The 22,329-nt window shown below is 43.2% G+C and overlaps 1 protein-coding gene and 1 long non-coding RNA gene across 2 annotated transcripts in view; both read right to left on the reverse strand.

Annotated features, from left to right (window-relative positions):
* FSTL1 (follistatin like 1) overlaps nt 1–22,329 on the reverse strand; it is a 51,582-nt gene that overhangs the window by 22,013 nt on the left and 7,240 nt on the right. The gene's annotated exons all lie outside the window — the stretch shown is intronic.
* LOC112485767 lies at nt 315–22,323 on the reverse strand. The gene is made up of 3 exons (XR_003048537.1): nt 14,719–22,323; nt 6,646–6,785; nt 315–4,161 (listed from the first exon to the last, which is right to left on the reverse strand). It is a non-coding gene; the product is annotated as an uncharacterized LOC112485767 (long non-coding RNA).

Below are 22,329 nucleotides of genomic sequence, written 5' to 3' on the forward strand. Positions count from 1 at the left end.
CAGAACCCAGAGCCGCAGTGCAGAAGTGCAGTCCTGGTTCCTCCAGCTCCTTCTGGCTCCATCCTTTCTGAAAGATGTGGCTCGAGAGGTGGGGAACAGGAGCAGGTGCCCAGTAGGCACAGGCAGTGGGGACCAAGAACTGGGGATTTGCCCACTTGGGAAAGAATGTCTTACCTGAAGCTCTCAAATCCTCCCAAATTCTTCTCATTCACAGGCATGCTTAATGCAGAAATTAACAACGAAGACACATTTCTCCCAAGAGGAGGCTTCTTTGTGTCTTTGAAAGCCCTTCCCCAAACCCTATCTTCAGCATCCACAAAGCTCCTGGAAAGTTCATTAGAGTAGGAGGTGGTCTTATCCATCTGCCGAGTGACTGATGCTCAGTGGGAGAGAACATCTTAAGGGGATGCACACAGCAAGAAAGTGCTCATAGGATGTGGTAATGGCTGCCCAGCAGGGAGAGGCGTGGTGAGGAAGAGAGACGTGAAGCAGAGGTCTTGCAGCTGATCTGAGGCGGCAGTAAGGGCCTTGGGAAGTCTGGGATGGGGTAGATGACATGATGAATGTAGTGCTTTGGAATGCTGTGTCCAGTCCCTTCCAACTTAGAAATTCTGACTCAAAGTGTAGAGCAGCCGGGATGGAAAGAGGCTGGAGGCAGGGATAAGGCAGGAATCTTCTGGGGAGTGACAGTGGTCTAAAGCCCACTGCTAATATTAATTAGAGCACCTGCAGCCGAGTGAGGTTCTTCGCAAATAGCTCTGTCTTCACAATGTCTGTGCAGGTTTCCATATTTTTAGTCCCATGTAACAGATGGAGAGGGATTTAAGATTCAGAAAAGCTCTGTGATGTGCAGAGGCCACATAACTAGTGAGTCAGGACTGGAATACAGGTCAGCCTGACCCCAGAGCCTGGATACTCCCTTACTGGGAACAGTCAAGGGAGTGAGCTGTGCGGAGAGGGTACAGCTACAAGGGTGCGCACAGGGAGAGGTCACAGGGCACAATGCAGTTCTTGCAAACGAAACAGAAATGTTTGCTTTACCACTTTAACAATTTTAGAAATCAGGTCCCAAGGCTCTATGAGAATTTCATCTACGTACAGATAACCACATTGGCACATGAATATTCTCTAGGAGTGTGAGGTCACAGGTATACGAACATGCCAGTCTGAATGCTCCTGTGACAGTGTGATTGATTGGGGAGAGGAGGCATGCTCTGGAAGTGTAAATACCCTGAAAGATTGATAGAAATTAACAAAATACTTATTTCCAATGGAGAAACATCAGGTTTCTAGCTTTATCCTTCTGCATCATCTCCCTGACTTGTTTTCATTGTGTTACAAGCCACGCATTGGGGGTTTGGTCTAATGGTTAATTTTCAGAATGCAAACTCCCTTTGGCAAAAGACCAACCAGGGACTTTTACCAGGGAAATAATTCCTCTCTGAGCTACTGCCAGCCACTGCACGGTAATGATACTCTGTACTTGTACAGCAGTTAGGTTAGTCTTTAATTGTTACTATTATTTTCGACTCTCAAAGTCTTTTAGGATAGACAGGCAGGGGTTATCTCTAAGGCCCTTCCAGATTTAACATTCTACCAGGAAGAAACCGAGACTCATGGTTACATGTGACTGGTCCAAGACCTCACGGGGCCTGGCTTGAGGTCTCTAGACTTTAATTCCAGCCCTCTTTCCTCTAATCCACTTTGCCTCTTTACAAATCAAAGCTAGAAAAGTGCTGTCTGGGATCCAAGATTTAAAAAAATCAGCAATTATTTTTGCAGCTGAAAAAGATCCTTTGCAAGCAAAAGGGAAAAGCAAGTTATTTTCATAACCACCTCTAGAGGTGACAGTGTGTCTCTGGGCCAACCAGCATTACGTCTGAACATAAAACACACTTTTAATGTTTTAAAAGTCTTCTGAAGTAAAACAACTTCTGGAAGAACAATGTTCTTTGGCAGAGGAGAAAGCCTGTAAGCAAAGCCACAAAACTGCATCTTAATACACCGTCAGTCACTACAGTGAATCGTGCCCTCCATCCTTTTTCCTTCTCAACTTTTTTTCTTTTTGGGTGGTGTGGGGGGCGGGCGGTAACCCTTACGTATGCCAAGGTGGAATTTTGGCTCCATCTGCCACTATTCTGTGACAGAGCGGCTTTGTTGACGTGAGAAAGGCTCTCCTTGCTTTACCAGTATTAGTCATGGAAACTTCACGGGAACACCAGGGCCCCTCAGATACGCACAGCACCGTGGAGTTGGGACCAAAGGAATTAACAGAATTGGGTACAGCAGGAGACTCTAGTGGGTGTAGGGTGGGATGCTGGCTTCTCCCAAGAGGCCATTCTAAAATGGAACCTAGCTGCACAGGCCTGAGAAAGCCAAAGAGAAAGCAAAACCACTTCAAGACCTTGAAATCTAGCTGGAGCATCCTGTGACCTTGCTCCAATTCTCTTGATTCTTTTTCTCTGAAAAGAATGGGTTGGTGCATCCTACATATTCTAGGGAATGAGGAGGAATAAGGTCACGTCTAGCAGAAGTCCTCTGTGCTTGGCAGCAGGCGCTGCATTTGCAGAGACAGTGTCCCTCCCTGCAGGTGCTCACAACGAATCCCTCATCTCGAAGTTAATGCACTAGGGTCAGATACAGGTTTTGTGGGGCCTGAAGCATAAACAATTTGAGGTGCCTTCCTTAATAAAAGGAATATATATGCAACTATGACTGCAAAACTGGGCACGGGGCCTTGGAAGGGACCTTGCAAATAAAAGGTCTAAAACTGAAGCTTAATTTGCTTCACAGTAAATCTGACTCTCCATCTACCCTATTACTTTCTTCATAAACAAGACTGCTTTTGCGCTGTTAGTCTATTAGAGACCTATTCAATGTTTTATGCACATACAGTTTATCTCAAGTAGATTAAGTGTTTGCACATTTTGGCTTCCCACAGACCCACCACATTGTCCTGCCTAAGAAAATGCTCAATAAACATTTTTTACATTAAATGGGGTCCATTCAGATTAGTGTTAATGTCAGTTGCCAGTGACAGTGGCATTCAGGATGTTTGGGGAAAGTGTGGCTGGCCTTTATGACATCAAAATAAGGAACTATCCAGTTCTCTTTTGTATAGATTTCTATGTTCAGCCTCTATCACACAGCTTATGGGTTAACATGCTCCTGGCATTTTTTTACTCATGAGATAATGTAGTGTATACCTGGAAATTACTACTTTCAAATTTCAAATAGGACAAGGCCACTTACCTCAACCATTGTCTTTATTATTTTACAGATTCTGTCACATTCTCTAAGTGTCTGCCTTGTCAGACTGAAGGACCTAAACTGCCATCTTCACAGGGAAGCCCTTTCTTTGGAATGCCTCTCCCTCCATATTGTAGGTTTTTCTTGAGGAGGCCCAGATTCAGCACAACAAACTGGATGCTTGGTTTTTCCATAATGGTAAGTTCCATTTTCTGTAATGGTCTTGTCCAATGCTAGCAGAAGTATACAGCATCATTCAGTAAGCACGCACTTACAGAGTTAGAAATATGCTAGGCACTTTCAAACAGGACTGAGAAGAACCCTACGAGGGTCTATGAAGTTGGAGGATTCATCCCTGTTGGCAGTGAGGAGACCACGACTCCGAGTTGTGCTGTGACTGAGGTAGGAGTCACGGTGGCTCTGACTCCAGCACCCAGGGAGGGTCTTTATGCCTACAAGCCTTCGGGTCATTGTCCACAGCAATGAGACCTGGAGTACATTCCCAGGGAGTGCTATGCTGTCTCCTCAACTCAGGCATATCCGGTAACTCCACCGTGACTGACAGGGTCTATGAGGCTCCCCAATACCTGTCTATAGTCCTCAGAGTTAACCCTGGGAGTGTCCCACATCCTATCTTCCTAAAGAGTGCTTTTGGCAAGTCCCTTGATTTCACAATTTCACCCTTTCGTTTCTTCAGAACACCTGGGGGGAACCTTTTAAGCCAGACCACTTTCTGCCCTGAATTAGCCTGTCAGGTTTCAGTGTGGTATTCCTTTTCCATTCTCCAACTGTCTGCCTAAGACCTGTCCAGTTTAGAGGACAAAGTAGGGGATATGAATAGTGCTCCAGTCTTCTTCCGTAAAGGCCAAGGCAAGTAATTTAAAGCCATCAGAAAGCATATTTGATGAGTGCCTATAACAACAAAAGAAGAATGATAACAGTCTCTGACCAGCATGGCGTGAGCTCCATGGCATAACCTCGAAAGGAGTGGCCTCTGGCTTCACAGAAGTCTCTAACCTAGTCAGGGCGATGAAACTAACTCACACAGACCAATCTGTTCTGAAGGAAACAGGGCTGACTCCAGATGGGGTTTCATGGATGAGACGGGGCTTGAGCTGAGCCCTGAAAGATGGTAGGATCTGGATGGAAACCCTAGAGATTTTTGAGCAGGAGGGTTTTAAGAATAGTTTGGCAGTGGAACATGGGAAGAAATGGTTGAGGAGGAATAGGAGGACAAGGAAACCAGCTAGAAAGAGCCTGGGGTGATGAGAGTCTCATGTAAGGTGGCGGCAGGGATACAGAGAAAAGAAGGAATCCGAGAGAAATTTCTAAAGACCAAGGAGATCTGGCAAAATATCGAAGAGACGAGAGGAAGGGAGACTCTGGGGAGCTACCAAGATCTTTGGCTCTGAGGGTCTGGAAGGTTGCTAGTGTGTCTGTCAGAGATGGATCCCTGGGAAGCACCGAGTGGGGGAGGGGAAGGTGATGATGAGTCAGCTATGCACATGAGTCTAAGGAGATGTAAAACATCCCACTGACAGTTGAGAATAAAGGACTAGAGATGCACATCTGGACATCTATAAGCTGCATGCAGCCAAGGGAACAAATGAGCTCAGGAGGCAAGAGTGGGAATGGAGGGCTGAGAGCGGCTAAGGAGAGGAAAGGACAGGACATGGACAGAGAGGAGCAGGAAGGAGAACAGGTTGCCATCAGCTCAACATGGGGTCTTTGTGAAAATCAGAAAAGGTGCCTTCCCCTCTGAGCAGATGCAACACCCAGCCAGGTTACAGGGCTTGGCAAGCAGGGTGCAGGTTGGAATTTAGCTCCCCTGACCTACTCATGCAGTGAACAGCCTGCACAATCACATGAGGGCTCTGAGGGCAAAGCAGCCAAGAAAGCAGAGTAGGCACATTCAGAAAACTGGGAGCAAAACCAGGAAGTCTAGAGAGCTCCAAGAAATGGATGATGAATGCCACTGTATAAAATAATTTGACAAATGTTGGATGAGACAGCACCTCCTCTCCCCAAAAAAGATCTTTTAAACCTCTACTAAAACCTAAACCAGTTACCCAGGGCAGAACAGGCAGAGGCAGTGAGGTCCTGTAAGGAGAACTGATGGAGGAGCCTGGAGACAGACTCTGGACATATCTCTGCCTCTAACATGCTCTGTGACTTAGGGCAAGGTGCTTGACCTCTCTGGGCCTCAATTTCCCGATCTACAAAACAAAAGGGTTGGGGATGATGCCAGAATCCCTTAAAATTTTAAGATCCTCTTAACTAGAAAGCACAGAATTTACCATTTTAGATGTTCTCAAATAGCAAACTTTATTCTCCCAGGAAGCTAATCTAAACTAAAGAGATAGTTACATATAGAACCTCTTAAGGGTATTTCAGGATTTTTGCTGGATTTTGGTAGGGGAATTAAAACTCGCTTTCATAGTCAAAGAATTTTCATAAGCAATGCCTTTTCATTCCCTTCTGGATCATGGCAGAGGAAATCAGGGGAGCGGTAATGGGGCCCCAATTGAGTGGCCCGACTTCACTAACCAGTTAACTGGTTGGAAACTTCTACTCCCCTAGAATGCCATTAATGACATTTTTACTCTATTTGTGTTTGCCTTACAAGAGAAAAAGGAAAGAAAAGGGAGAGAATGGTTAAAGGAAATTCACATGAGATTCACAATTCTTCATTCCTGCCAAGAACCTGTCACTGAAGTATGTCTGGGACTGCCAGGGCTCACATTTACTCAGCGCTCATGGTCTAATTATTTCCACATGTAGTCCAAGGAGAATGGTTGATTAAAAGTTAAAAAAAAAAAAAAAACAACAAAAACAAAACCCAAACCCCACACCTAAATCCCAATACCCTCAACTAAAGAGGGGAGACAGCTCTGGGGCAGCTGTGGGAGAGTGTCCCCTGCAGGGCCTGCCACATCTGGACCAACATTCCTGCACATTCCTGGCACCCCCAGCAAGCCGGCCCTCCACCTCTCCAAGCCTCCCTAGCCCAGAACCAAACAGGATTCACATTCACGGGCTTCTGAGTGGAATGTAGGATTTCCTCCCTGGCTTTGGTGAAAGGCAGATGAGATATGGATAGGGCCTAACAGCTAGAGTTCTCTCCACTTCTTGTGCCCTGGGGTCTACTAAATTTAAGTAGCCTCTGTGTGTTCCTGAGATCACATACTAGGGAAGGAAGCCCCTGTGGCAGAGAACTTGGGGACCGTCTCTGAATTAGGAAATAGCCCGCCCCCACTACATTTGTGGCTCCTTTCCATAATCTCAATTTGCACATGCCTCACCCTAATACTGAAGGCTAAGCCACTGTTCTTCAAGGTGGTTCACAGGACCAGGCTCTGATTCAGATGCCTGGCACTGTCACTTACTGGCACCTACTTGGCCACATTTAACAAGGTCTTTGGCACGTGGCTCAGAGTCTTCTTCCTCTCTCCTGGGTGACTTCATTGTTTCCTTGGCCTCTTTACCTTCAGTAATCCTCGCTTACGTCCCCTGGCTACAGGGAGCTTCAGCTGTGTCTGTGGATAGAGCGGGTAGCCACAGCAGATTTAAGTCACAAACAGACTAAAATAGAGTGTATAAGGCTCCTGAGGGTCTACATTTTGAAATGAGAACTCATTACCCTTTGAAAACATCAGCACCGTTAGGTATTATTAGATGCTTCTTCAACCTTCAGATGGGCAGTGAATGTCTGTCCCACAAGAACTGCTAAAAAAAATGTCACCTTCTGGAAAGTCTGATTTATTGCCTGGAGTGCACAAATTCTTCCTATCCTTCAAGGCTTAGCTCAAGTTACAGCACTCCAGCCTCGGCGACCTTTTCCTTTTGGTTGATATGCATTCCTTCCTCCTTCTCTGAACTTTAATTCCTCTTTGTCTAAATTCATTTTTTAAAATTTTAATTGACTGCGCTGATTCTGTTTTCCCAGCTGCACTATCAGTTCCTAGAGCACTATGATTATGCTTTGAAGTTCTTTCACAGGTCCTAGCTTAGGACCTGTGCCGCTCAATCGACCTTTGTTAAATTGAGCGTAAAAGTGCTACTGAACCACACTTCCCAGAGGTCTTGAAGAGGGGCGGAAGGACAGTCCCTGTGCCAGCTCCTTTTCTAGGGCTGACCCCTTCCAGGACCAGTCTTTTGGAGAAATAGCCTAAAGACCCCACCTTTCTTCACTAGGCCATAAAGACTCAGCCATGAATTTCACTAATTAGATATTGTCTTAGACCCACAGAAAGACTTTGCTGTGTGTGTGTGTGTGTGTGTGTGTGTGTGTGTGTGTGTGTGTTAAGAGCACTTAACATAAGCTCTACTAGGAGAACATTGGGGACTGAAAATGGCTTCCAGTCATTTCTTTTGTCCACCATCAATGTATAACCTAGCCGACATGCTGAGGGAACATTGGGGACTGAAAACGGCTTCCAGTCATTTCTTTTGTTCACCATCAATGTATAACCTAGCCGACATGCTGAGGGAATGAGAATTTGGTGGAAACAGGATAGAAGATGAGGTAATGTGGGAACACGAGGCACCTTGGAGGAAGGCAAAATTGGGTAGGACTCCAGATTGTAGGGTGGTGTCTTGTACAAGGGAAAAGTAGAAATGAAGAGAAGCAAGTGAGAGGCCAAGAGAAAGTGTGAAAATGGGCTTATTATTCAAGGCAGCTGTTTTGTGTTAACTCTTCCCAGGAACCCCACCCCTACACTGTCTCATGAAGTAGAAGGAAGGCTACTTGGTCAGTCTCCCTAGACCAGAAAGAAAGCTTCTTGCCTTGTCCTTCCCCCTCTCCCACCCCCAGGATGTTCCAGAGTCTTCAACCACTCACCCTCTGGCTCATCCTTGCAGTGGGCTAGAAAACACTGCACTGTGAGTTGCTAGGGAAGGGCAAGGCTTTAGCTGTGCCCACGTGGTTTACTTCCCCTGGGGCTGGGTACCTTAAAAGGAACTGTGATGTCCGACCAAGAGCTAAGACAATTTGACACATGAAGGGGACCAAGATCGGGGAGATAGCGGGGAGGTCAGCGTTGACTGGAACAGAATGGAGCAGAGAGACTCAGAGATCCAGCGCAGCAGAGCAGCATGAGTCTCCACTTTAAAAACACAAAGCCCTGGGAATCTTTGGGGACAGTGTGGCTGCAAAGCAGCTGTCAAGTTTCTAGCATCTTGGCAATTATTCTCCAGTCCGAGGAATGCAGAAGGGGTTAAAAACCCAGCAAGAAACTCCTGCTAAATGAAGTCTCCATATGTGCATCTCAGTATGGTTCTAGGAGAAGCAGACAGATGTAATTAGAAGTTCTCAGGCGCTGTGTTGCCATGGCAACTGCTAGCCTAGAGAAAACCAGGAGTCCGAGGGATACAGTCTTCCAAAGAAACATCAGAGGCAAGTGGTGTTCATCACCCTTGGGCTCCCCAGGTAGGGCTTGTGACTCCAGCTTGCCCTCTCCCAGACTCTTGAGGACCCTCCCCACCCAATTCCCATTCATCCTTTCTGCACCTGCTCCCCCCACCCAGATACACACCCAGAGCAATTCCAAATGCAAATAAAAGGCTCCCTTCAGATAGCTTCCAAAGGAAGGAATTAAGGAGGAGTTTGTAGGGGTGACAGTTCTCAGGGAAGTCTCTTGTTCCAGGTGCTTTCTGGATCTGAGTCTGAGGCTCAGTGAGCAAAGCTGCAGGTTTAATTTATGTGCCACTATGAGGCTCAGCTCCTCTATGGTGGGGGGATGCTGGATGGGTGCTCCAGGACAAGTAGGGGTACGTGAGCTTGAGCAGGAGAATGTCTCAGCTTAGTAGGGCAAACTTATATTTTATCAGCCAAATTGGGACTTTTTTGAGAGTAAAAAGGGACCTTTTAAATAGATACACTTGGACAACAGGCACAAATTGTGACACGTGGTCACCTTAATCATTAAGCTACCTAAAGAGAAATAATTATTTTTATTTTATTGAGTAGGAATTCTAATCTGCGGTCTGTGATCCCCTAGAAACGTAGCTATACATTTTAGGACTTGAATTTCCTAGGGTACAAGCTAGGAAAGGCGAGAAACCCAAAGAAAGGACTACTCTGGGCATGGACTGCCTCTTATAGACTTAAACCTCCCTTGATTCAACTGCCCCATGAGGATATTCATGGGGTTCTGCTGTTGCAAAGCTGCGGAACCTGGACCACTTTTGCTTCAAAATCTTGGGCATTTCAAATCCTCCCAACAGCTCTAGTGAGAGAATCATTCATTTCAAGCATTGTTGCCAAAGGGCGATGGTTTTCTAGAATTTATGGCAATAATGTGGTCAACAGAGTAGGATCATTCCACAGCAGTGATTACTGCTAAGTCTCCCCTGAAGAGGGGAGGTTTCCGGGAGTGCATTCTTACACATTCCTGAACAACTGAACCAAAAACAGAACCAGAAACAGATATCTGTGGTCACGAAACCCAGGGAAAGGTCAGACTCTCCCAGGGAACCAGCAGAAATGACTGTATTTTAGGCATCATGTAGTCAGCCTAGAAATTATGAGCATGTGGTTCAGCCACAAGGTCTGTTACAAAACTGTAGGATGTTTAAAGGGTAAAGCCCACCCAAGGAGCATCTCTAGTATTTTCTAAGGACTTTGGGAATCACAGCCATTTGGTAGGAGTGCCTAGTCATTACTTGGCAACCATGGCTGGTGGTGGCCCTCCTCTCTCAACCCTGACTCAAAGTTGGGAGCCACTGGGGCCAACGTGCCTTATTTACCTGCACCCAAACCCAGATGGGCCCTGGACAGTGGGAGGAAATCTCTGAGCTTCCCCAAGATTTTGGGGTGGTAACGAGGGGCCCTTTACAATCTGTAATCATCAATTAACACTGTCGCTCTCTGCTAGGCACGCATGTCAGGAAATTCAGGCGCCCACTGCAGGTCTCCTGGGTTTCGATAGTCTAGTTTAGAGAAATATTAACCTTTCTGGAACAAATTAAGAACTACGTAAAATCAATCCCTTTGAAAAAAGCAACACTCCAGATACAAATTAACTTGCATTTCCTTATCATTGTCTGAGGCAAAATTGGAATAAATCTATTTGTAAGCAAGGAAGCAATATAGGGGACAATCAAGCAACAAAATACTAAATATCATGCTGGATGCTGGGGACTCAAGAAGAATGAGGCACAGTGCATGTCCCTAAGCTACTGAAAGTTTAGATGAAGAAATGGGACATAAATATGTGGAATTTTAAATAACAGGACAACACAATCTAATAAGAGCTAACTCAAGACAACGTATGGCTAAATGCAATGTATAGTTAAGTGACAAGTCTCTACAGCAGTGATGTCCAATCGAAGTATAATATCATCTCATAGATGATTTTTAGTAGCCACATTTTAAAAAGTTAAAAGGAACAGATAAAATTATTTTAATAATTTGTTTTACTTAAGGTAATATAGCCAAGATATTACCATTTCAGTATGTAATCAATATTATTTTTTTTAATTAAAAATTTTTTTGCGGTTACAGTTGGTATTTAATATTACATTAGTTTCAGGTATACAGCATAATGGTATGGTGAGACAGCTGAATAACTTACGAGGTGTGGAATCAGCATTATTAATGAGATACTTAACACATTTTTTCGATACTTTGAAATCTGGCATGTATTTTATACTTACAGCGTTTCTCAATGGGACGACCCACGTTTCAAGAACTCAGTAGCCACTTGTTGCTAGTGGCTTTTCCTAATGAACAGCACAGCTCTAAACAATAAGTATGAGTAGTTCTGACAAATTACTGAGGGCTGAATTGAAGAGAGTTTAAGTAGAAAGAGTAATATTTTAACTTGGAATGTTTTAGAAGTGGTGTATAAAACTGGAGTCAACAGATGTTATCTGAACACACAGTTAAGGCAGCACACTGGGCTAGATCTGGGACCAGGATCCTGAAGTAATGAACACTTAGTTTTCTGAAAATGGGGACTCATCATGGGCACTTAAACCTAAATCTGACTCTACTTTCAACTTGTCCTTTCAATGGACAAGTCACTTCCTCCTTCTGGTCTCCTCTATAAAGAAGATAAAATGTTTGCCACCTTTTGTCTTTAGGACTCTATATAGCTTCTCTCATGAAACAATGGTAAGGGGCTAATTAAACTATATATTTGGGGCCTTTTCTTAACTATTTAAATACACCTTTTTTATGTGTGTAAAAGTCCATGGACAAATTTGGCGATGAAGTGGATATTTCTCAAAACTTTGTAGCTTGACTGCTACTCTGTTGCCACCAGCTTTCAATAATATTACACACATACACACACACACACGCACGCTTTAGTGCCTTCGGATTAAACTCAATGAAAACATGCACATTCTATTCCGCTTGAGACATTCCTGCCTTGCATTCTTTCCTTGGAGCAGTTGGGAAGTCACAGCTGGGGGGAAGAAGCTGTAAAACCTACTTGTTCTAGCCAATGAGACCTAAGCTAACAGGAGGCCCACCAATGAGAGACTGGCAGGCATTCTACTCCATTGCAGCAAACTCCCTATTTCTGCAGAGGTTAAAAATCCTGTGAGACTCTCAAGCTGTACCAGCAATGCAAAGATCTCCTTTTCTCTTCATTTTGCTTTCCTCCAAGGACTGCATTAAAAACTCTACACAAAAACCTACTAGCTTAGTGGCAAGTCATCTGTAACAGACTGTCATTTGTGGTAAAAACACTCCCAAGTATTATACAGCCGTATAGTTCTCAAGGCTCTGTTCTCCTTCATTTTTAACTGACCAAACACTGGAGAATTGCCAGATATTTAGCTAGTTTTGGTTACCCTGACTCTGTTGAAAAGTAGAGCAACAGGCTATGGAAGTCAGGAAACTTGGTCTACGGGTGAACTGTAAGAGAGTTCAGGGCTGCAGGCAAGTGGGGGTCTGCTTCCTGGAACTTCACCCACTGCTAATCACTGTGGCATTGGTGCAACTTTCCCAGGATAAAGACTTCTCTGAGATCTAATGTGTAAATCTATGACATCGTTTTATCTATCCTGGGGAGATCACACTTGCTATTCAAATGAAACGGGAGAGAGCAAGAGCAGAAATAATCTCAAAAACTAAAAGTCTCAGCAAATGATGACATCAGAAGACAAAATGACCTGAGAATTTGGGGCAAAGAATCACCAACGACAGAATTTAATGCTTTATTTTATATTCCTTTTGGTATTAGCTTACTCTGCGAATCGTGCCCAGTTAAATCAGAATTGCTGGTTATGGAAGAAAATAATAAATAAATAAATAATAAATATTCTGCTAGCCTCTGTTTAAATTCCAACTTCACCCACAGCCTAGAGAATCAGAATCCAGGAGTGAGACTAAGCAAGCACAGCATTACTACCATGTCCAAGGTTAAGCAAAGTATTGACGGGCAAGTGTTGTTAGCTATCTTCCCAGGTGCATAAATACTTGCAGAATCTGACGCAGAGTTGACTGGGTACAAAGATTATAGGCAGGCTACTGTCCACCTTCTCATATCCCATAGGAGACATTTGGATTCATTAATTGATCCATTTGGTCAGTGGATTAATTCAGCAAATATTTACTGAGCACCTACTATATGCTAAGCTCTTCTAGGTGCTGGGAAGTCATTGGTGAGACAGTGAAGGGCTCTGTCATGAAGGAGTACATATTTTAGAAGAGGGACAGTGAATAAACACAAATAAGAAGATCATTTCAGATTGTGATGAACATTTAGAAGATATGTTTGACAGAGAAACCTGGGAGAAAGGGCACTACTTAGATTGAGTGGTTAGGGAACACTCTCTTGAGCTGAGACATGAAGGATGAATGGAGCAATTCAGACAGAAGAAGTAAAGTGCAAAGGTTCTGAAGAAGGGCAGAATTTGTTATGTTCCTTGAAAACAAAAAAAAACATTTGGCTGCGACACAAGGTCCAGCAGGGAGAGCAGTGAGAGGTAACCTTGGAAAAGCAAGCATGGTCTGGAGCCTGTAGAACCTTGTACACACGGATAAAAAGTTTATATTTTATTCTCAACAATACAGGGGCTACTGGAGGATTTTACATAGGAGAGTGATGTGATCAGACACGTGTTTTACAAAGATTACTCAGACTGCTGTGTAGAGAAGTAGATGGAGAGAGGCAAGAAGAAAGAAGGGGAGAGCAGCTAAGATGCTACTGCAATTGTCCAGGCATAGAACAATGGTGGCTTGGACAAGGGCAGTGGCAATGGAGACCGAGAACAGTCAATAGAGATGTGATATATTCTGACAGTAGAACTGATAGGACTTGCTGAGGGACTGGGTATGGATAAGGAGAGTAAATGATAAATAATAAAAAAGAAGATTCCTGAGTACTTCAGGTTGATAAACAAAAAAACTGAGCTAGTTCTAGGCAGGTATGGTCATGGCCATGCCAATGGTCCAAGATGAAGTCACTCCCAGAAGGATCTACCTTTGGACTGGCTCTGGGATCCAGATAAGTCTGATACCTTTTTGATGAAACTGAATTAGTTGAGGGAAGTGAGTTCAGCAAGACCACTAAGACCTGGGGTCAGATGTAAATAGACTCTGCTTATGGAAATCTGTCCAAAATGGACCCATGTTACCAAACTGTCCGAGGAATACTAGCCTTGGAATATTTATGGTAGTCTTGGATATGGTGTTCTGTGGTGAAAGGTCTGGGAAACACTGCTTATAATACTTTCCTCCTAGAGAGGAAAAGATATAATGCACGTGAACATTGTAAGGCTCTGAAAAGTCCTGCAACTAAAAAACCATTTAATCTAGCACATATATTAATATCACTCATACACAGTTTGAGAAATATGAATCTAGGTTCTGTAATTTGGGCCCTTAATTCTACTGTCCCCTGGAATTCAAGCAAAAACAAGAATAGCAGCTACTATTTATTGAGCACTTGATCCGGTATAAGGTATTTTAGATCATTATGTCCTTTGCTAAACATTATGTACAGGTGACATTTTAATATGTATCTTTTACATTACTGTTTGTTCTTGTGAGTTTTGATTATGGACCACACATGTACTTAGTAAAAGCAGACAAATCTCTTTCCTGATCATATATATCAGCAGTGTTTACTCACAATATTTCCTCGTGAAGCTATAAAGACCAGACGTTCTGCATTTTATCACCCCATCTCCATTTACTTACCCAAATACAATTAAAAGTGACTGTTTCCACCTCCATCACTGCCTCCTCCCTCTTCCCCCAGTCCTCCTCATCACTATTTTCCTTCTTCCTTTTACTTCAATTCTAAACAAGAACCATTTGGGGACAATTCACATGCTTTGGACACTCTTGGGCTTAGAATCCCTAATTTTTGTCTCCCTCAAAAAAAATGTCATGACTTTCTGAATATGGCTGCTGTCACATCTAAATCCACAGACTGGTAATCTAGAGCATAGTAATCCTCAACTATCTGGGAAACACACACACACACTCACTCACTCACTCATTTCACCAACCTGGGCAGAAAGGAGGACATTTTCCTGGACTTAAACAACAAATCACTGGGAATGAGGAGGTCTTTACATTCCAGGTCACTGTAACATGAGTAATTACGGTCACAAAATGACAATGCCATTTACACTACAGAAAACAATGATAACATTACTTAGAAAAATAATTCAATCACCAATTGAAATATAGCCACTCTGGAGGAACCCAGATTGCTCTCTAATCCACACAACAATTCACTGAAGAAACATAAGCAGGAAATGAAGAGCTTAATTAGCCAATTAGCTGAGCTGTAAAATAACCAACACAGCAGGGTTAATAATCCTCAAGCATCGGTTGTTCTCATAGGACAAAATATCACCTTCACGGTTTCTTTCTTTCTTTATTTATTTTGTCTTTTAAGAAAGAGAGTGCCTAAATAGGGCATGTAATGAACATACATACAACTTTTATGGTTTCTTATTGTCATCCAGGTTATATTATACATATTCTCCTACAAAATATAAAAACACGAAGACTCTTTTTCAGTTCTCTTTCTCAGAAATAAAGCTGTTAACTTGGCAACTTTCCTTTAAACAATATGGCCCACAAACACTTAAGGAAATGTTATTAAGAAACAAGTCAGCAGTGAGTACTAAATTTATTATACCCAACATTTAGCAAAGACTTGAATATTTGGCCTCTACTCAAAGCACTTCCCGATCCTCTTCTCCCTTCCAGTCTTGTCCCCCAAGAAAGGAAATTGAGAAACCCCAAAAGAACTCACACCTGAAGTGGGTGGGTGTCCTTTTGCTGGGGTTTTCTTTGATCATTAGCCAGCCCTTGGTGCCATGCAGAAAGTTACTCTTGTGTTGAACATGACACAGACACCAATTAATGCATAAAGTGAAAAGCTTTACCCTAAAATCAATAGCTAAACCAGGAAGTCTGCTTCTCTGTGTGTGGCGGTTGGTAAGGTCAGGGCCACACAGGATAAGAAAGGAAAGAAAACAGAAAATGCCAAGGATAGAAGACTAAAAGAGGGGTGGGAGAACAAAGCACGAATGGACACAATTTTGAAATATTTTTAGGACTCTAAGGAGAAGCCAGGTGAATTGACTGCTTCTGATATAGACCGCAGCCTACTCCCAATAATTATAGCACTGTAATAATATACAGTGAAGACTCAAGGATGAGGATGCCCTTGGAGACATGATGCTGAGTGTTCTGAGCATCATGATGGAGTAATTCTGCCTCCATCCCAAAGCAGGTTTTTGTGAGCTGAACTGAGCTGGGCCACCAAGAAACCACGCCTGGGCCCTACACCTGATAGGGACTCTGACAATGAAGGGAGCTCAGTTATGTCTGAGTCTGCTCAGTTCAATAGCTTTTAGCTGCTTTAAAAGAAATTTCACACATATCAATTTCATGCTGAAGTTTAGATAAGCTAGGTATCCTGGTGACAGTCACTAGAAATTTCTCTGGAATGTCCTTGAGTTCTTCATCCATTTTATTTTCCTTTGTTGCAAATGTTATGCCACAAACTTGGGTCTTTCTTCATAACCGAAAATAGGCTTAGTTAGCCTAATGCTAACAGAAAAGCTAGTTGGACATGCTAGCCATGGGATTTGAGAGGAAAAACATACCTCTTATTTTTGGAATGAGGTAGGGAATAAATGAATGAATGGATGAATGAATGAATAACATACATTGATTAATGTTCATTGACAGCCAAACTTCACAACCACAAAAATAAGCACTCCTCATTACTATTTTCTATGTGCCTAGGCTCAAGAATCAGTACAAACAATAAACTAAACAAAACAGTCAAATTAAAGGAAATTTAATAATATATATGCTTCTCTTCACTGGTTTCCATAGGAATTTGTTCTTGTGAGAGAAGTATATTTGAGCTATAGGTAAATGGTCATGTTCTCCAAGTGGTGAACATTAAGTCAATTAAGTAGTGAAATTATGTGTGTGTATCTATGTATATAGTCTACTCTGGAGAACAGCCAAATTTCATTCAATTCTGACACTGTACAAGTAGCCTTATTAGGAAAGCCACATGCAGCCTTGGGCTGGCCCTCCACTCACGACCAAGTTAGCACAATTTAGCATACTGGGATTATCTAGTGGGATTCAGGAACTGGAGTGCAGTTAAGGTACCAAGCATTTAAGCAGGACTAAAACTTATGCACTGGCCTGTTTCCTTGCTGCGTTCACCCTAGCAATTCACTTAATTTAACCACTGAGGTCAAGGCCAAAGAGTTGTTTCCTCAGCTGTAACAAAAACCCTGAATTGATTTAGAGAGGAGGGCATGGGGACCAAGGCAGCAACTTCATCAATATCTGCTCAGGAGACTCAGGTCATGGGCCAGGTAACATGGTGAGAAGGCAAGAAGCATTCCAGAAAACAAAATTAGGGTCCATGCCACATTTTCAGACAACTATTTTTGTAAGCCATTTCACTACTACATCATGATGTTTAAGAGAAAATGGGAACATTTACAAAGGTCAGGAAAATGTTTCGTTTTTGTTTTTTTAATAAGTTCAATAAAAGCTCAAGTTGCACACTTTGAGTTGTCTTCTTTTTTCTTTCTTTTTTTCCTCTTTTTTCTTTTTTAAATTAATTCCTTGCTCAACCTTAAGGGGACCCAGCATTCTTCATTTCTTGCCCAGTGGAAAATCAGGCAATTCCTTTCTATAAAGAGCATTTGAGATTCCTGGGCACGAGAAGTGTTCAGTGCCACATGCTGTACTGTTTATATCATACTCAACATATGCAGGAGGCAGTAAGGGACACAAGATGCCTCCTGCTTTTACTCATTCTCTTTTTCCATTCCTGCACCAGCTTCTCTTTCAAACTGCTCCTCCCTGGGCTATCAATTAAGACAAGAGCTAATCAAATATTCTTACTCCATTCAACTAGAGAGATGTGAAAATAACAATAAAAGCGAGATAGTTCATGGCAACCTTTGAAGGTAAGGTTTGGACTGTAATCTGCGAATTATTTTGGGGTAAACGTTGTAGCCACAAACGCCGCCAGCGAGTATTCTCGGGGCAAATGGGAAAGGGGTTAAGTAGAATATTTTGATAATCCACCTTAAAATGTCTGCCTTCTTTTTTATGGACAGGATTTCAGAGCTGGGTTCTGGAGCTCACCTACTCTAACCCCCATATTTTGCAGATGAGGGGTCCACTGACTTGCCCAAATTCATGCTACCTATGGAAGGCACGAGGCATATTAATTGAGTGCCACTGTCTGTCCTGGATTATTTGCTCCTGCCCATCTCTGGCCAATCAGTGGAGGGTTGTTTGGAGCCAGCTCACATCAGAAACCTCTGTAAATAGCCACAGCTTCAGGCAGCACTGCTGGTATTTTCTCAACTCCAAACCTCTCAAGACAGCGGAATCCTGACAGTCTCATAAATTCACTCACCTGTTTCCTATGTGTGCGGTCATGTCAGTTCCCCTGAGACAGGTTAAGGCTGACCGAAAAAACGGGGGGAACGAGTGAGGAGAAGAACCTAAGTCAGAGCTGCAGAACTGTACAGATTGTGCTTAAAAGGCGCAGTGCCAAGCAGACACTGTCTAGACATTAACTGGCCTCTCCAGAGAGGGGTGCGGGGTGGAGGGGGAGCAAGGCCGGAAAGTCTGCCTGCTTTTTGTTCAGCTAATGCAAACACATGACACAACTACTGACAGGCTCCAGGCTCGGAGTTCGCTGTCTAAGACATTTCTTCCTTGGGGCTGGAATTCAGCTGTGAGCTGAAGGAAGTTGTGCTAATCCAGCAATCAGAGGGAAACTAGGAACGTTTTTCTTAATTCCTGGGGAATCGGAGTTCCCAAACTAGACTGAGCTGGGCAACAGCCAAAAGTAACACATTTGTGAGTGCAAAAAAGTAAATTTTTAAAATTTCCATTTATATCATCTTAACCAATCCATGAGGAAAATCCACAAAAATACAGAACTGGCTTTTGATAGAGGCCTGTTATGAAAATTTTATTAGACTCTGAATGATGTCAATTTATAAAATGTACAGATGGAGAAATGGCCACCATAGTACAAAATACATCATATATCGAAAAATGTTGGGCTTGGAAGCTTTGCACATCAGTTAGAAAAACAAGTGCCCCTTTCTCTGCCCCTTTCTCTGCCCTCTGAAGCTCAGAGGCTTCAGTGGGCAGACAAACCCCACGCCAGGGCACACGGCCGGGTAAGCAGAATGCAGGGTAGGATCAGCCCCTCTCATGCCCTTAGCTAGCCGCACTGGTACAGCAGGCAGTCTGAACAACCATACTCAGCAACTAAGCTGGAATCTTAGTCCTGTCTGCAGTTTGGTCTTATTCAGTGTGGAACAGCTGTAAATCTATATGAAGGACAAAGAAACTGCCTTAAAACATCTCCTGAGCCACTGACCATTATGTGGCAAATGCTCTGATGGAACAATTACACTTCAGGGAGGGTGAGAGAAGCAGCTGGACCTGAACCAAGTCGAGACTGTGCCCATATTTATGTGGCCAGAATGACCAGGCCTAAAGTGTCGATCCAGGCACTTAACAGCTGATGTAACATGAAGAGGACTGTACAGCATTTTTTTCGAGTCCCTGTTAGAGAAAAATGTTTTTGGTTTGTTTTCAAAGTCATTTTCAGAAATAAGACACAGTGGGCCTAGAACACAGCGTAGTTGCCTTGACAGCTGAAGTCCTGGGTTTGTACCCTGGCTTTACTATTTAGTAAGTGGCTGATTTTGAGTAACTGAAGCCTCTGAGCCACAGTTTCTTCATCGATAAAAATGAAGATCATAATATCTTCATTATCAGGTTGAGAAATAAGATAAGGCTCTTTCTCTCTCCTCCAGCTCATTGTCCAGCTACCACTTATTTTTCAAGGCTGAGTTTGGGGCACCCTTTTTTAGAGGACTTCCTGGACCCCCCTCCCTCCCCAGTGCTAGGTTAGGTTCCCAGCCCTGTCCTAATACTTACCACACTGGATCACTCAGCCTGTGTCCCTGTCTGCCTCCCCTATTGGACTGAAAGCACCTTAGGGGTGGGCTCTGTGTGTCTGTCACCAGCACTCACTCAGTGCCTGACAGAACAGGTGTATGATACTTTTTACTTTTCTTTCTTGAGTTATTTTGAAATTTTTACTTTGGTGAAGCAAAATACTGCATCAAGACTTTGTGCAGCTTTCTCTCTGCATAAAATATGAAGCCTGGTGCTCTGGGGATGTTGGCAGCACCTAATGCAGCCCAAACACTCCAGGATGACCTCTCTGTAACGGTGGAGGAAGAAGATGAGAAAGAGAAGACAAGAAGGCAGAAGGCAAACATGAAGAGGAGCAAAGAGCAACACGGGAAGCAAGAGAAACCTGGCTCTGGGGCCTGTGAATGGGTGGTCACGTGAGGCTGTAGTCAGGGCCGGCTGCCAGATGCAGCAGTGCCTAGGCTCAAGGTTTGTGTGCAAAACACCCAACGTGTTGCCATGGTTCCCAAAGGGAAAAATCCAGCCTGCTCCAGGAATACCTCCCACCCTATCTTTGAGAGGAGGTATTCATTTTTCAAATAATGAAAGCAAAAGATTCTGTTCCTTTGACTGATCATATTTTTCCAAACCCCCAATTCAGAAATTGTGGCCCAGTAACAAGACATGTTATAGGGACCATAGCAGTAATATATGAAAATGAGCATACCAGAAAAATCCAAAATATCTGGTGGTCGCCTCCATGTTCTAAGGAGAGACACAAAAGAAAGAGACATTGAATATGGAAAAATTCCAGAGAAGTTTTATTCTCTCTCTTTTTTTGCCTTTTCTCACTCTGCTTCCCTTTCTAGTTCTCTCCTTAATTTACTCTGTCTTTAGGGAGAACGTATGCTGGCTTGCACAGCCCACTGCCTTTGCACAGGAGATGCTCAATGAGTATGTACTTAATTCTTTTCCTGGAGGACTGATGGGGTTATGGCTTCACAGAAGAAGCATTAGAAGTTTGAAGGCAAGATTGACTCAGTAGAAACAAGGATTCTGATACAAATTCTGGGTGTCAAAGCGTCCACTGAAATAAATATCCTGGCTGTCTTTCAAAAAGAAGGTGATCTTTAATCCCTGGAGAGACTAAGAGGCGAGGAGAGTTCTGCAAGCCATGAGTACATGCATGCGTGCACATGCACACATGCGTGCACACCCGCACACACATACCCCATGGCTTTTAGAGCTATTCCAATAAATAGATGCCATAAGAAAGGTAATAATAATAGCTAACACTGCTCTGTTTCAAACCACTTTTCTAATTGCTTTGCATGTAATTAGCTTGTTTGATTCTCACAACTGACCTATGGGTAAATACTCTGTAGTAAGCCTATTTTTAAGATGAGGAAATAAACTCAGAGAGGTTAAGTAACTTCCCCAAGATCCTAGGGCTATAATAAGGGCAGTGCTAGAATTTAAATTTTGGTAATCTAGCTTCAAGGCCTGAGTGCCAAACCATTATGCTATACTTTTAAAGATAAATCAGTAAACAACCCAAGCCAGCACACAGGTTGTACAAACACAGACAATGCCAAGTGGATGTTAATGTATAAATTGAGAATTCTCTTGTTGAAATCATTAGAGTCAAAACATTGCCAGTGCCTAGTAGGGACTGGTGAGAAGCACTTCATCTCTTACAGACATTTGGTGTTGACTATATGCCATAAGTAGAAGAAAACTTTTCTATTATTAAGTTGGATAGATAGGCAGAGAGACAGCCATTATTCCCATTTCACAGATGAGGAAAGTGAGCTCAGGGAGGTTCAGTAACTTGCACAAGGTCTCACAGCCAGATGACATGAGAACTCAAACCCACTCCACTACCCCAACGCCCTCACTCTTAGCTGAAGCTGCAGTTAGAGACCTCAGGTGGCTTTTAAAAGGTAACATCAGCAAGAAAGGGGCCCAGCATGCCTTCTAAGTCAAGGACTCTTTCATTATTTTATAGTGTCATTCTTAAAACTGAGAAGATTCTATAAGCAGGTCCGTGTAAAAGATAAGAACTGGAAACACCCAGATATGAGAACGAGAGAAGAGAATGAAGAAAGGAACTTAGTGGAAGCCTTGAGTGGCATGAAAATAGGAAATCAGAGGAAAGCACCAGCACTCCAAGAACAGACACAATTTCAGATGAAGTTGCACACAAAAAACTGCCACCTACTGGACAGACTAGTCAAGTGGTCAAGGTGGACAGGCTGAAATAGCCCCAAGCAGTTCCAGTGGAGCCTCTCAAATTCTGAGAAGGTGTTCATCCCACTGCGGCATTTCGGGGTTCTCTGAACCAGCGGCAGGAGGTGAAGAAGGGGTTGGCAATTTTTGCAAAAGCCATAGATTTGGACCTAACGGCCAGCTCCATTTGAGCTGGACTGTAGCTACGGTGCAGCAGCTCCTTCAGAATAGGGACCTATATGGTATGACTTTCAGTTCCACACTATTCTTTTGTATTTGTGCCAAGTGCCTAGCATAATGGCAGGCACTTTTTTGGGAGATTAATAAATTACACTCATTTGCTACCACTGAAGGATAAAACTCTGGGGAAAAAGACAAAATTTTGCTTCAGACACAAGGATTTTAAATCTTGAACACAATAAAAAGTAAAGACAAAGAGACAT

This window comes from Pteropus alecto, unplaced genomic scaffold (assembly GCF_000325575.1).
Source record: "Pteropus alecto unplaced genomic scaffold, ASM32557v1 scaffold251, whole genome shotgun sequence".
Classification (NCBI taxonomy): domain Eukaryota; kingdom Metazoa; phylum Chordata; class Mammalia; order Chiroptera; family Pteropodidae; genus Pteropus; species Pteropus alecto.